The sequence below is a fragment of the Oryctolagus cuniculus genome, chromosome 8 (genome assembly GCF_964237555.1).
Source record: "Oryctolagus cuniculus chromosome 8, mOryCun1.1, whole genome shotgun sequence".
Taxonomy (NCBI): domain Eukaryota; kingdom Metazoa; phylum Chordata; class Mammalia; order Lagomorpha; family Leporidae; genus Oryctolagus; species Oryctolagus cuniculus.
In genome coordinates, this window is record NC_091439.1 from 139,873,134 (window position 1) to 139,888,431 (window position 15,298).

A 15,298-nucleotide genomic window follows, 5' to 3' on the forward strand; every position below is an offset into this window, starting at 1 on the left:
GTTGAACCAGGCCAAAACCAGGAGCCCAAAACTAAATTGAGGTCTCCTACATGAGTGTCAGTAGCCTAATACTTGGGCCTTTTACCACTGCTTTCCCAGTCACATTAACAGGGAGCTAGGAAAGAACTAAAACAGCCAGGACATGAACCAGCACTGCCATCTAGGATGCTGGCATTGCAACAGCTTTACATTGTACCAAAAATATGGCCCCAGGGAAGTGGTCCTAAATATGTACTTCATATCTCAGAGTGCCCCACACATCTGGAGATAGCTTCAATAATTGATGATATGCCCTGATACTAACCTTACTCATTCAAGATACTATTCAGTGTTTAACAACTAAGGAGTTCTGAGGAAAGAAGACAAAAAGATACAAAGATCACAAAATTCTGTGAGCCATGACTCCCCACTCTGCTGGAAATAACTGGGGGAGAGGAAGAGATGCTATGTATGAATAACTATATCCTTCACTAATGGCATAAAAAGGACATCAACAATACTGGGGCTTATCAGTATGGTTATTGCAAACAAGAAAAACAGTGGAAACAAAATGCTTGAAATATCTACAAAGAGGTAAAGAATCAGAAAGAACTGAGTCATGCCAATTTCATTTGGCTTAAAACAGATGACAACACAATGAGATTCTCCAGTTAGTCCTTGACCACATCTTCATCTCCAATGAGGGTCTCCAGGTAATCTAGTTAGAGACAAAGTTAAATTTATGCTAAATACTGGAACCTTATCTTCAGTGTTAAATATTCATAAGGAAGACCTTTCTAATAAGAGATGTGATATAAAGAGAACATCAGAAGAGAAGAGACAAAGAGGTTTCTGTAGTCTTTCACCTGTGGAACAGGGATAAAGATGTGAACGCATTCCATTCTGCTTCTGCCAGAATCTCGTGTTTCCATGTTAGAAAGGGAACATTATGTAAGTTAGTGGCATTAATAAACTGAATCAGACAAAATTTAGATCCACATACCTATACATTGTGGGTTTATTGCAAATACAATAGTGCCTGAAATGGAAAGGATTCCTCCAAGTGTCCTCAGTTGAATTAACTTGGAAGTTGCAGCACAAAGCTGAGTGGACAAGTGGCTTCTGCCATTCCATTAAGAGTAGAATTAAAAGAGATGGATCCCTCAACTGGCGCCGCGGCTCACTAGGCTAATCCTCCACCTAGCAGCACTGGCACACTGGGTTCTCGTCCTGGTCAGGGTGCCGGATTCTGACCCAGTCGCCCCTCTTCCAGGCCAGCTCTCTTCTATGGTCAGGGAGTGCACTGGAGGGTGGTACAAGTGCTTGGGCCCTGCACCCCATGGGAGACCAGGAGAAGCACCTGGCTCCTGCCATCGGATCAGCGTGGTGCACCGGCTGCAGTGCGCCAGCCATGGCAGCCATTGAAAAAGTGAACCAAGGCAAAAGGAAGATCTTTCTCTCTGTCTCTCTCTCTCACTGTCCACTCTGCCTGTCAAAAAAAAGAGAGAGAGAGATGGATCCCTCAACATGGGAACTGGACACACAGCAGATTCATAGACTCACAAATGCCCTAAACAGCACTCTGGCCTCAGAATCAGCCCTCAAGGCATTTGGATCCGGCTAAAAAGCCCATGAGAGCATTTCAGGCATGGAAAGCCAAGTCATTGCAGCAAAAAGATAACCTAAATGAAAGATATCTTTGAGGGAGATACCAGTGGAAAGAAGGAACCATTAAAGAAGGAGGTACCTTTCTCTGAAGAGAGGAGAGAATTTCCACTTTGATTATGGCCTTATCTAAATAAGGTCAGAGTTTGTGAACTCAAGAGGCTTCCATGGCCTTGGCAGCTCATGACAAGAGCCTCGGGTGATTACTGACATCATAAATAAGAGTATCAACTGGTAAATCAACAATGGGAGTCACTGTGCACGTACTCCCCATGTAGGATCTCTGTCCTTAATGTGTTGTTCTATGAGAATTAATGGTAAAACTAGTCTCCGTCCTTAATGTGCTGTACATTGTGATTTAATGCTATAACTAGTACTCAAGCAGTATTTTACACTTTGTGTTTCTGTGTGGGTGCAAACTGTTGAAAGCTTTACTTAATATATGCTAAATTGATCTTCTGTATATAAAGATAATTGAAAATGAATCTTGATGTGAATGGAAGGGGAGAGGGAGTGGGAGAGGGGAGGGTTGCAGGTGGGAGGGAAGTTATGGGGGGGAAAAGCCATTGTAATCAATATTCCATACTTTGGAAATTTATATTCATTAAATAAAAGTAAAAAAATAAGTAATATTCTAGCAGGTTCCTCAAAATGAAAAAAGACCTATTTCTTCTCTTACAGGTCCTTTTGCATGCCTGCCTGCAAAAACAAAACCAATCTCCTCAACTCTGTTACCATTAGTAACCACATGCAAATTTTTTTTACTGTTTCTTTAAAAAGTAACCTCATATTGGAAAGATACATGATATTGATGGTCCCAAGGCCAAACAATCTGAAGCTATACAGGTGCATAGCAAGAACAGAGATGAACCAAGGCCATTTCCCAAAACTCAAGCCTTCCTGAATGTCCCCCAGGTTCTGTTTCTGTTCCTATGGTAAGCCCTTCCCTGAACTAGAGGGAGAGATGAGGTTTGGAGCAATAGCCATTACCTCAGTGCCTCTAAGTTGGACTATAGAGAGAACTGAGTGACAGATGTCCTTCATTCAGTCCAATAACATTAACTTTGACACAGAAGAGTTTATTTGTAAGATGAGTAACTTGAAAAAAGCATTATCTAATAAGTAATGTGATCTGTGTTTTATTTTTAAAGTTCTAAAAAGAATTAGACTTTCTGGCAAAGGAACATCTGTGCAAGACGTTTCCTGATGTTGACCTTCAATTTGTTGAGGTATCATGTGAGGGCATTCACAGGAAGCTAAACAGTTTCCGTTGCTGATTTTTTTTCTATTTTTTAAAGAATTTATTTATTTGAAAGGCAGAGATCACAGAGACAGGAAGAGAGATAGAGACAGAGAGAGAGATAGAGAGAGAATCTTCCATCAACTGGCTCACTCCCCAAATGGCCACAACAACCTGAGCTCAGTTGATCCAAAGGCAGGTGCCATAAGTTTTTTCCAGGTCTCCCATGAAGGTCCACGGGCTGAAGCACTTGGCTATCTTCCACTATTTTCCCAGACATATTAGCAGGAAGTTGGATCAAAAGTGAAGCATCAAGGACTAAATTGGCACACATATGGGATACTGGCACTGCAGACAGTGGCTTAACCCACTGTCATAGCACTGGCCCCTCAGTTGCTGATTTTGCTATTCTGGACAACAAGCAGTTGAGGCTAACAGAACAGAAGCAATATACAGACAGATCTTGTGTTCTGATTCCAATGCTGGTATTTTGTGGTATACATCTGCCAGACCCTAGCATACAGATGGGCAGAAAGTCCCCAGCAGTGCATGCATGGTTCTGATTTTATCCTCTTCCTACCCACAACACACAGTTTCTTATGGACTAGTGTTTATATATATTCTGCTGCCTCTTCTCCAACCTTCCTGACATGAACAGACAGGGTAGAAATAGGTTTAGAGTAATTTTTATTTTAAAAGCACAAAGCTGAAAGCAGGAAGTTTCCCTCAAACAGGGCAGAGAGCTACTGTTTCTTAAGTATTTCATCCAGAATCCAAGAACACAGCCAGCACCACCAGGAACACATGTTATAATACCCCATTACAGACAACAAGGCTTCTGATCCACCAGTAAGACCATCTTTGAAACGTTAGGAGTTACTTTGACTTGTCACACTCAGTTGCAGCACCACCACAACCATGACGTGAGAACGGGAATAGAGTTCACAGCAGCAAAATGACAGGTGTAGGTGTAAGAATCTTAGTGCTGGGGATAGACAGAGTCATGCCAAATGTAAGACCTTGTTAAAATCAAAACCTTGGGGCCAGCACTGTGACACAGTGGGTTAAAGCCCTGGCCTGAAATGCCAGCATCCCATATTGGCATCGTTTTAGTCCCTGCTGTTCCTCTTCTGCTTCAGCCCCCTGCTATGGCCTGGGAAGGCAGTAGAAGATGGCCCAAGTCCTTGGACCCCTTCACGCATGTGGGAGACCTGGAGGAAGCTCCTGGCTCCTGGCTTCAGATCAGCACAGCTCTGGTTGTTGTGGCCATCTGGGGAATGAACCAGTGGATGCAAGATCTCTATCTCTCCCTCTGCCTCTCTTCCCTCTTTGTGTAACTCTGACTTTCAAATAAATAAAATAAAATCTTTAAAAAAATTCTTCAGTGGCTTTTTCGGCTGTTGGGAGAATCTTAAGGCTTTATTTATTTAGTTTCTGGGTCCTTCTCTAAGTTCTTTTTCTAAATCATTTCCCATCTCCTTTACCTCACCTTCTGTTACACTTACACTCAATAATTGTCTTATAGTTGCCCTGGTCTCCTTGATACTTCTCAAACAGTCTAAGTAAGCTATTTCCTCAATCCTCAATTCCACTGAATTTACCACCCCTTTGCCTAAAACTTGCTTCCACTGAATACCAGAATTTTGCAATCCTAACTTCATTCAGGCCTGTTCAAATGTCCCCACGCCAAAGATGATTCACTGAATATTATTTCTTTATCCAAATTGCTTATAACTCTCCAATCTGTCTCTAAATGGTTAATTTTAACTCACACTTTGTTCATCTCATCAAGTGACACTTCCTCAAGTAACACTAAGCCCAAAATCTAAGTCAACTTATTTGTTAGTTTCTCCCACACAATACACATTTCCCCAAATTTACCCAAGTTGGTAGTTATTCATATCTTGGCATGAATATTTTATTTTTATACTAGATTTTAAGATCCATTAAGACAATGAATATCCAGCACCTACCTAAAAGAGTGCCTGGCAAACAGTAGATAATTAATAAATTTTTGAAGCTAAAAAGAAGGCTAAAAACCACTATATGCCCTATTCCAATGAGTACAGAGGAAAAAACTGTGAGAAATATGGGTGCCTAATAAAGATGTGGTAGTCCTTTAAATTAGGAAAAGAAGCAGTCTTTAAAGATGCATGCAATAAAAAGATGAAGCATAACATTTTGCTAGACTACATTTACCTCCGACCCACCCTTGTCTTTCATGCCTGCCTTTTCTGATGTTCAACAAAGTCAAGTAAAGAAGGAAAGTTACCTATGGAGAGGTCTAGCTCTTTTGCCTTGAGCTCCAAGAAAGTAATTTCTAGGTAGTTGGAATTTCCTGCATGATAAGAATGTTTTCCTTACTTGGTGGCCTTGTGCTGTAGGATATCAGCTTGACCTCCAGAAAAGTGAGAGGCTGTGATCAACCGCATGGTCAACTCTGTGATACAGCCAACGTCCAATTAAAATCCTGGACCTTAAGGCTCAGATGAGCTTCCTTGTTTGGCAACACACCGTGTGTATTGTCAAACATGGTTTCTGGAGAAATTAGTTTGCTTGCCACTCCACTGGGAGAGGAATGTGAGAGATCACAAATGTGAGTATAACAACTTTCAGTAAGTTCTATGAGTCTTGTTGGTATATTATTGAACCTGAATGGAATCCTGGATATTCCTGAACTTGCAGTTGATGCCAGAAGTGAGGGTAGTTGAGGCTGGCACTGTGGGGCAGTGAGTTAAAGCCCTAACCTGAAGCACCAGCATCCCATGTGGGTGCCAGTTCAAGACCCAGATGCTCCACTTCCTATCCAGATCTCTGCTATGGCCTGGGAAAGCAGTACAAGATGGCCCAAGTGCTTGGGTCCCTGAAACCATGTCGGAAACCTGGAAGAAGCTCCTGGCTCCTGGCTTTGGATTGGTGCAACTTCAGCTGTTGCGGCCATCTGGGGAGTAAACCAGTAGATGGACGACCTCTCTCTCCATCTCTACCTCTCTATGTAACTCTGTCTTTCAAATAAAAAAAGAAGTGAGAGTAGTCTTCAGCTTCCTGAAGTCTACATAAAGTCACCTAACCCAGGTGGTACTAGCAGAATGAAGTAGACAAATGAACTATTTTGTTTTTTCCCCTAGGTTTCTCAGATGTTTAACATGAGCCTTAGAGTCTATGACTTACTACATTAGTTATATGACTTAGGGCCTCTCTCACACCCCTAAAAATCATCAATAAAAACAAAAAATAGTGTAGCTCCCTCAGAGAATGACTGATGTTTAAATATAAAGTGCTTAAAGCCCAATGTATGGAATGAGAAATTAATCAGTGTTCATTATAGATTTTTCTGACTGTTTCTCTGACTGGTTTTCCTTCTTTCCTCTTATCCGTAGAGTTGGAATTGTCCAAGTTTCTCCCCATGATATATGCGGCCAAGACTTTAAGACATTTGCCAGAATATTTTTACTCTTCTTCAGAGATACAGTTAGACCTATTTCCCAGGCTCCCTTGTAATTAACTGTTGTGATGTTAGACGAAATTCTAACCAAGGAACACCAACAAACGTTCCAAACCTGAGGCATTAAATATTTCCACATGCATTTCTTCAGTACTGGCTGATTAGAAAGTTAGCCCCTGCACTGATTTTGGAAGCCTACTAGAAAGACATTAGTATAGATGATTTAATATTTAAAAGTGGGCCCAACACCCCACCTAATTCCCTGGAATATTCCTGGTCCATTTTGTATGGGTGAAAAACAAACTTCTACTACATTGAACCATCACACATTTGAATCTTTTATTTACTGTGGCCTGGTTTATCCCAGAAAATATACATCTCTGCTTTTATTTTTGTGTTTGTTTTCCTTCATTGTATCAACTGCAAAATTAATTATTACACTTTGGATAGTATGTCTAATCTGTAAGACAATTTTTCTTCTCAGAACTCTTCAATATGAAAACCTCATTTATTTTGCACTGGTATAAATTTAATTCCCCTAACAAACAGCTTTGACTATGATTCTCCCTTGCTTAGAATATTAAGAGAATTCCCTGAATTTATAACATAAAATCTAAATGCACTAGCAATTGGGGCTTCTTTTAAGGATTTCAGTTTATGCTTAATTTCTCTTATTTAACTTCAAACATTTTGCTCTCATCACTCTTCATAAAAATGTTCTTTATTTTCCATTTAAGATGTCATGCTTGATTAATTCCACTGTTCTCACCTGGGAGCAACTTTCTGCTGCTTCTGTACATATCTACCTTGAGATACCATCTCAAATATCATATAAAATGACTCTTTCACTGCTTAATGAACATAACATTTCATTAGTCCTTGGGAGTGCTGAGAAATACATACACTTATAAATGTATACATTTATATCAATAGATTTATTTACATTATAGTAGAGATTCACTCAGATATACATAAATATAGATTTACAGATTGAGAAATGATTCCTTGCTCAAGTTCTCTGGAAACCCTAGTAAGGGTTATCCATGAGAAGGTAAAGGTGTGTGGTATGCTAGAGACTGAACAGCAAGTTTGAAAAAAGTGCAGTCACACTAGAAGCAAATTATATACACAAAATGAGAGCACCTACTTATAAAAATGTTTTGAAACAATAAGAATGATAAGTATGTATCTTATATAAATGTCCTTACAAAATCCTAAAAGAAAATACAATGTGGATTTCCTCTCAGACAAAAACTGTCTTGGATGATTTAGAGTGGCAATGTTCAGTGTGTTTATTGCTACACAGTGCCTGAAATGTAGCTACCATTAACCAAGATATGCTGTCAGTGTGAGTCTCACAACAGAGTCAAAGACTTGGTGTTGAAAAAAGAATGTAAAATTCTTCACCAATAATTTTTAATAAGTTGAAATATATTTTATATATTTAGCTGAAGAGAATGGCATTAAATAACTTTATCTCTTTATTTTCACTTTTTTAATAATACTACCAGAAAATTTATAATTACAACTCACATCTGTTTCTACTGAAATCACCTGTATGGAAGTAGAACAGACATAGACACTTGTCCCAGACCTTTGAAATTACAGAATATTAGTTCCCCCAGCTTCTAGAGTAATTTAACTTGAAATCTTCTCAATTTCAGAAAATAAAGGAATAGTGAGGACCATGAAATCATGGTAGACCTGCCCCACTGCTAGCGTAGCTGGCTAGGGCCAGGACTATCACTGATTTATAGCAAGGATTTCCTTATGCTCTGCTCACCATTCTTCTGTCTTGATAAGCCTGACTTAATTTTTTTTTTTGACAGGCAGAGTGGACAGTGAGAGAGAGAGACAGAGAGAAAGGTCTTCTTTTGCCGTTGGTTCACCCTCCAATGGCCGCCGCGGCTGGCACGCTGCGGCCGGCGCACCGCGCTGATCCGATGGCAGGAGCCAGGAGCCAGGTGCTTTTCCTGGTCTCCCATGGGGTGCAGGGCCCAAGCACAGGGCCATCCTCCACTGCACTCCCTGGCCACAGCAGAGGGCTGGCCTGGAAGAGGGGCAACCAGGACAGAATCTGGCGCCCCGACCGGGACTAGAACCCGGTGTGCCGGCGCCGCTAGGCGGAGGATTAGCCTATTGAGCCACGGCGCCGGCCCTCCTGACTTAATTTTTGAAATAGGATGGGGGCAGGGAGATATGAGGGCAGGACACTGACACGGAAACCTGATTAAGAGGGAGGACCTAATACTTGAAAAGAAGGCATAGATCTCCTAGGACTTGCATATGCAATTACATGGAAATGAGAACATATACACATGAATGCATGTGTGCATGCACACACACACACACACACACACCCGCTCCTCCTGGCTTTTCATTCATGGTTTCTAAAGATAAATTTAACACACTATCTAAAAGGTAATCTATAGAAGTGAAATTGACACATCGGGATATGATCACTTTGAACAACCTTGTCTCAACTGTTGAGAAACAGTTTTTTTTTTCATACTATTTGTTCAACTCTTTAATTAGTATAGGGTTAAAAATTTTATAAAGTTAACTGAAAATAGATCTTACTAAAAATAAGAATGGGAATAGGAGAGGGAGGAAGAAGAAGGGTGTAAGTGTGGAAGGGGAGGAGGGTAGGATGGAAAGAAATTATATTCTTAAATTTGTGTTTATGAAACCCATGAAGTTTACCTTAAATAAATATTTTCCAGGTAAAAAAATGAAATGAAAAAATGCTTTCTCTACATCTATTCAGATCATACTATGCTTTTCAGTTTCCAATTTGTTAATATGCTTCATGTTTATTGATGTTCATATGTTGGGCCATCACTGCATCCCAAGTGATAAATCTTACTTTGTCTAGGTAAAGATCTCTTTGATGTGTTGTTGAATGTAATTAGCTAGCTTGTTAAGAAAAAAAATTATAAAAACTGAAAATAATGTCTGAGACTTATGGGAGACTTCAATCAACCAAACTATGTCTGAGGAGTTGCTGAAGGTGTGGAATGAGAGAATTGATTAGAAGGCCTATTCAGTAAAATAGTAGCAGAAAAAACCCCTAATTTGGAGAAAGATAGGGACATCCAAGTACAAGAAGCACAAAAAACTCCTAAAAGCAATTATCAGAAAATATTTTAACACACTGTAAATTTTCATAGGTAAAACATGAGGAAAATGTCCTAAAGTGTACAAAAGAAAAACACTAGATTACCTTGAAAGGATCTACAATTAGATTGACAGCTGATTTCTCCTCAGAAAATCTATAGCCTAGGAGATCATGGAGAGATAGTCCAAGTACTTAAAAAAACCTGTCAACTGTCAATCTAGAATACTGTACACTGCAAATCTCTCATTTATGAATGAAGGTGAAGTAAAGACCTTTCAAAGCAAACAGAATTTGTCAGCACTCAAACAGCTTCACAAATGATACTTAAGGATGTACTACACACAGAAACAGAAAAAGATAGCCACATCAAACAAGAATGTGAAGGCAGAAAATCTAGTAAAAGTATAATAGAAATCCAAATCAAATAATAGGAATATTTATGGGAAATGGCAAGAACAAATTGATACTTATTGATAATAATCTTGAATGTAAATGGCCTAAATTCTAAAATTAAACACACAAACTGATTGAATCAATTTTAAAAAGGACCTATCTGTTGGCTCTCTACAAAAACACAAACCTCATCAACAAAGATATACACAGACTGAAAGTGAAATGATGGAAAAAGTTATTCCATATTAAAAAGCCAAAGAAAAGGAGTAGCCATCCTAATACAAACAAGGTTAACACAAAAACTGTTATAAGAGACAAAGGATGGCATTATGCAATGATTAAGGAATCAATGCAATAGGAAGATGTGAATATAGTGAAGATATATGCACCCAATGCTAGGGCACTGGATATTTAAAGTAAATGTTAATGTACATAAAGGGAGACATAGTTTCCAAAGCAATAATAATGATGTACTTCAACACCCCACTTTCATGAATGGACAGATCAACTAGACAAAAAACCAACAGAGAAACAACAGAGCTAATCCACACTATGATCAAAAGGACCTAATTAATATTTACAGAACATTTCATCCCACAGATGCAGAATACATATTCTTTTCATCAGTGCATGGAATTTTTCTAGGATATACCATGTGCTAGGCCATAAAGTAAGTCTCAACATTTTTTTTTAAAAAGCTGAAATCGTATTATGTGTTTTTTTTTTCTGAACTCAATGGAATGAAGCTGGAATTTAACTCCAAAAATTACACAAATGGAGACTGAAATCAAGAGACATCAAAAAATTCCTAGAAACAAATGAAGATGACAGCATGGCATTTCAAAATATGGAATACAGTAAAAGCAGTGTTAAGGGGGAAAGTTTATAGCAATTAGTGCCTACATCAAGAAATTGAAGATGTGTCAGCTACATGATCTAACAGTGCCTCTCAAGCATCTCCAAAAAAGAACAAACCAAATACAAAATTAGTAGGTGAAAAGCAATAACAAAAAATTAGAGAATAAATAACAAAATTGAAGCAAAAAAGATACAAAAGATCAAGGAAGAGCTTTTTATTAAAAAAATGATACATCATTGGCCCAACTAACCAAAAAAGGGGGAGAAGACTCAAATTAGTAAATCAGAAATCAAAAAGTGATGTTACAATGTTTATCACAGAAATAAAAAAAATCAACAGGCAATACTACAAACAGCTATATGCCAACAAACTGGAAAATCTGGAAGAAAATGATAGATTCCTGGACACATACAACCTACAATAATTGAGTCAGGAAGGCACATAGAGGTCCAATGATCTATCCATTGCACAGCAATGCCAGCTCATGAAGCTATACAAAATGTAAACAGACAAAAACCAACATAAAAATTTCAAATTTCATCAGAAATATACTCTCCCAACAAAGAAAACCCTGGAACCCAATTACTTTACTGTTGAATTCTACAAAACTTTTAAAGAATAATAATTCTAATTCTTCTCAAACTATTAAAAAGTATGAAAAAGAGAGAATCCTCTAAACTGCTTGTATGAAGACCATGTCACTTGAATTCCAAAACCAGAAACAGATTTAAAAAAGAGAGAACTACAGATGATGGGATCAGATGAACATAGATGAAAAAATCATCACCAAAATACTAAGTGAATTCTTTTTTTACAAAACTTTTATTCAATAAATATAAATACCTGAAGTACAACTTTGGGGTTATGGTGGTTTTTCCCCCCATAACCACCCTCCCAAATGCAAACCATCCCACTTCTACTCCCTCTTGCACCCTATTCTTGATTAAGATTTATTTTTAACTATCTTTATATACAGAAGATCAACTCTATACTAAGTAAAGATTTCAACAGATTGCACCCACACAGACACACAAAGTATAAAGTACTGCTTGAATAGGAGTTTAACCATTAATTTGCATAGTACAACACATTAAGGACAGAGATCCTACATGAGCAGTAAGTGTATAGTGACTCCTGCTGTTGATTTAACAATTTTTAATTAATTAATTAATTATTTGCCAGGCAGAGTTAGACAGTGAGACAGAGAGAGACAGAGAGAAAGGTCTTCCTTATTCTGTTGGTTCACCCCCCAAATGGCCACTAGGGCTGGCGCGCTGCGGCCGGCACCCTGCGGCGATCTGAAGCCAGGAGCCAGGTGCTTCCTCCTGGTCTCCCATGTGGGTGCAGGGCCCAAGGACCTGGGACATCCTCCACTGCCCTCCTAGGCTACAGCAGAGAACTGGACTGTAAGAGGAGCAACTGGGACGGAATCCGACGCCCCAACCAGGACTGGAACCCAGGGTGCCAGCACCACAGGTGGAGGATTATCCTAGTGAGCCACGGCACCAGCTGATTTAATAATTTTTAAAAGATTTTTATTTATTTATATGAGAGGTAGAGTTACAGTGAGAGGGAGAGACAGAGAGAAAGCTCTTCCTTCTGTTGTTTCACTCCCCAAATGACTGCAAGAGCCAGAGCTGATTCGAAGCCAGGAGCCAGGTGCTTCTTCCAAGTCTCCCATGCAGGTGCAGGGGCCTAAGCACTTGGGCCATCTTTTACTGCTTTCCCAGGCCATAACAAAGATCTGGATTGGAAGAGGAGCAGCCAGGACTAGAACCAGTGCTCATTTGGGATGCCAGTACAGCAGGTGGAGGATTAACCCACTGCACCACGGAACCAGCCCCTGTTGATTTAACAATTGACACTCTTATTTATGATGTCAGTAATCACCCAAGGCTCTTGTCATGAGCTGCCAAGGCTATGGAAGCCTCTTGAGTTCACAAACTCCGACCTTATTTAGACAAGGCCATAATCAAAGTGGAAGTTCTCTCCTCCCTTCAGAGAAAGGTACCTCCTTCTTTGATGGCCTGTTCTTTCCTACAGGATCTCACTCACAGAGATCTTTCACTTAGGTCATTTTTTTGCCACAGTGTCTTGGCTTTCCATGCCTGAGAAACTCTCATGGGCTTTTTAGCCAGATCCGAATGCCTTAAAGGCTGATTCTGAGGTAGAATGCTGTTTCGGGCATTTTTGATTCTATGAGTCTGCTCTGTGTCCCGCTTCCCATGTTGGGTTGGTCTATCCTTTTTAATTTTATCAAGTATTATTAGTGGATACTTGTCTTATTTATGTGATCCCTTTGACATGCAATCCTATCTGTATGATCAATTATGAACTTAAGCTGATCACTTTAACTGGTAAGATGGCATTGGTACATGCCTACTTAATGGGATTTTGAGTCCCATGGCACGTTTCTAGCTCTACCAACTAACTAATTGAATTCAACAGCACACCAGAAATATCATTCACCTGGACCAAGTGGGATTTACTGCCTGAGTGTGCAGGGATGGTTTAACATATACAAATCAACAAATGCTATATATCATACTAAGAAACTGAAGAATACAAAAACATGATTGGGCTCAGCACTGTGGCATAGCAGGTAAAGCTACTGCCTGCAGTGTTAGCATGCCATATGGGCACCAGTCCTGGCTACTCCTCTTCTGAACCAGTTCTGTGCTATGTGGCCTGGGAAATCAGTAAAAGAGGGCTCAAGTCCTTGGACCCCTGCATGCACTGGGGATATCCAAAAAGAAGCTCCTGGTTCCTGGCTTCATATTGGTGCAGCTCCAGCTGTTGAGGCCAATTAGGGTGTGAAACTGCAGATGGAAGACCTTTCTGTCTCTCTGCTGCTCCTTCTCTCTTTGTGTAATTCTGACTTTCAAATAAATAAATAAATCTTAAAAAGCTTATGATTATCTCAAAAGATGTGAACAAAGCAGTTGATAAAACACAAATCCCTTCATGATTAAAAAACTTAAGCAAATTGAGCATAGAATTTACACATTAACACCATCAAAGCAATATATCACAAACCCACAACCAGTATCACATTCAATAGGGGAAAGCTGGAAGCACTTCCACTAAAATCTGGAACCAACCAGTATGTTCATTCTTACCATTACCACTCAATATAATTCTGGAAATTTTAACCTGAACAATTGCACAAGAAAAAGAAATCAAAGGGATGCAAAGAGGATGGGAGAAAGTCATATTATATTTGCTTGCAAATGATATGATCCTATACATATGGGAACAAAAGACTCCACTAAGAGATTACTGGAACTCATAGAAGAGTTTTGAAAAGGTGCAGGATATAAAATCAACAAACAAAAACAAATAATCTTTATATAAACAAATAATTTCATGGCTGAGAAATAAATAGTAAGATCAGACTCATTCATACTAGCTTCAAAAAACGTATATACCTGGGATAAATTTAACCAAAGATATGTAAGAGTGCTACAATTTATAATTGTAAATGAGACTCACATAAAAATGAAGGTACTCCAAAAAGTTTGTGGAAAATGGACTTCAAAGATACGTTTATTTTGCTATGAATATTTTTAAATTCATACATAACTTTTTAATAATATGCACTTCCACGAACTTTTTGAAGACCTCTCATGTATATGAAAAAAGAGGAAACAAATATGTATGTAAAATAGTGGGAAAGGAAGTAATTTCTGATTACAGCTTTTCATTCTTCCAAGTATGCAAGAGAATACACTTTTCTAATAATTCATGAATGTATAGACATATTTCAAATTAAGATAGTAATTTAGTTATACCTCAGATCTCAAATAAAACTGCTATAAGTTATATTTCTATTTGAATTTATTTTGATTGTAGAAAATGACATTTAAGATTTTGGTAGAAATGCACAAATAAGGGATCCACAGATGGCGTTTACCAACCAGCACTAAACTTACTTGTTCACTAACTCCTGCTTGATGCAAGTGTAGATCAGATAGTGCTGGGTAAACAGTAAGTATGAGATACTAGGCATGGTGTTGGTCACGCATGAAGAATAAGATTGCTGTTGTTATGCCTGCAGGTGGGCCATCAATAAGAACATGATGGTGTAAGCACAAGCAATGGCTGCTTTGAAAGGCAGAGGTCAGGTGCAAGGGCACTGCATGGTGAGAAGCTGTCCTATACCAACAGAGTATAAAAATGGCTCCGGAAAACAGACAGTGATACTCTACTTCAAAATGAGTAAGAATTATCAAAGGGAGAGGGCAAGAATTATCAAAGGAAGAGGGCGATGTAAGTGTGTTATTGCAAAGGGTATGGCCAAAAGCTCTGAGGTGGAAGAACATGTGGTATATTCTATCAGATACTGCAAGCCAAACTCGAGAGGTTTTGAGCTTCTAATTCTAGCTCTACCAATTACAATTTATGTTACCTTAGGCAAAATGTAAAACTACATGTCAGTTTCCTTCATCTGTAAAATGAAGACAATTATTATACTAATACTTCATAGGCTGGTCGGATCAAGAAAATTAACATACAGACAGCATGTTCCTAGTATTGTTAGATAGTATTATTGTTAGATATTATTATTGTTAGATGTTATTGTTAGATATATATGTTTTG

General features: G+C 38.8%; 1 long non-coding RNA gene across 4 annotated transcripts in view; it reads right to left on the reverse strand.

Moving 5' to 3' along the window:
• LOC103345492 (uncharacterized) overlaps positions 1 to 15,298 on the reverse strand; it is a 37,993-nt gene that overhangs the window by 13,690 nt on the left and 9,005 nt on the right. The window lies entirely within an intron of this gene.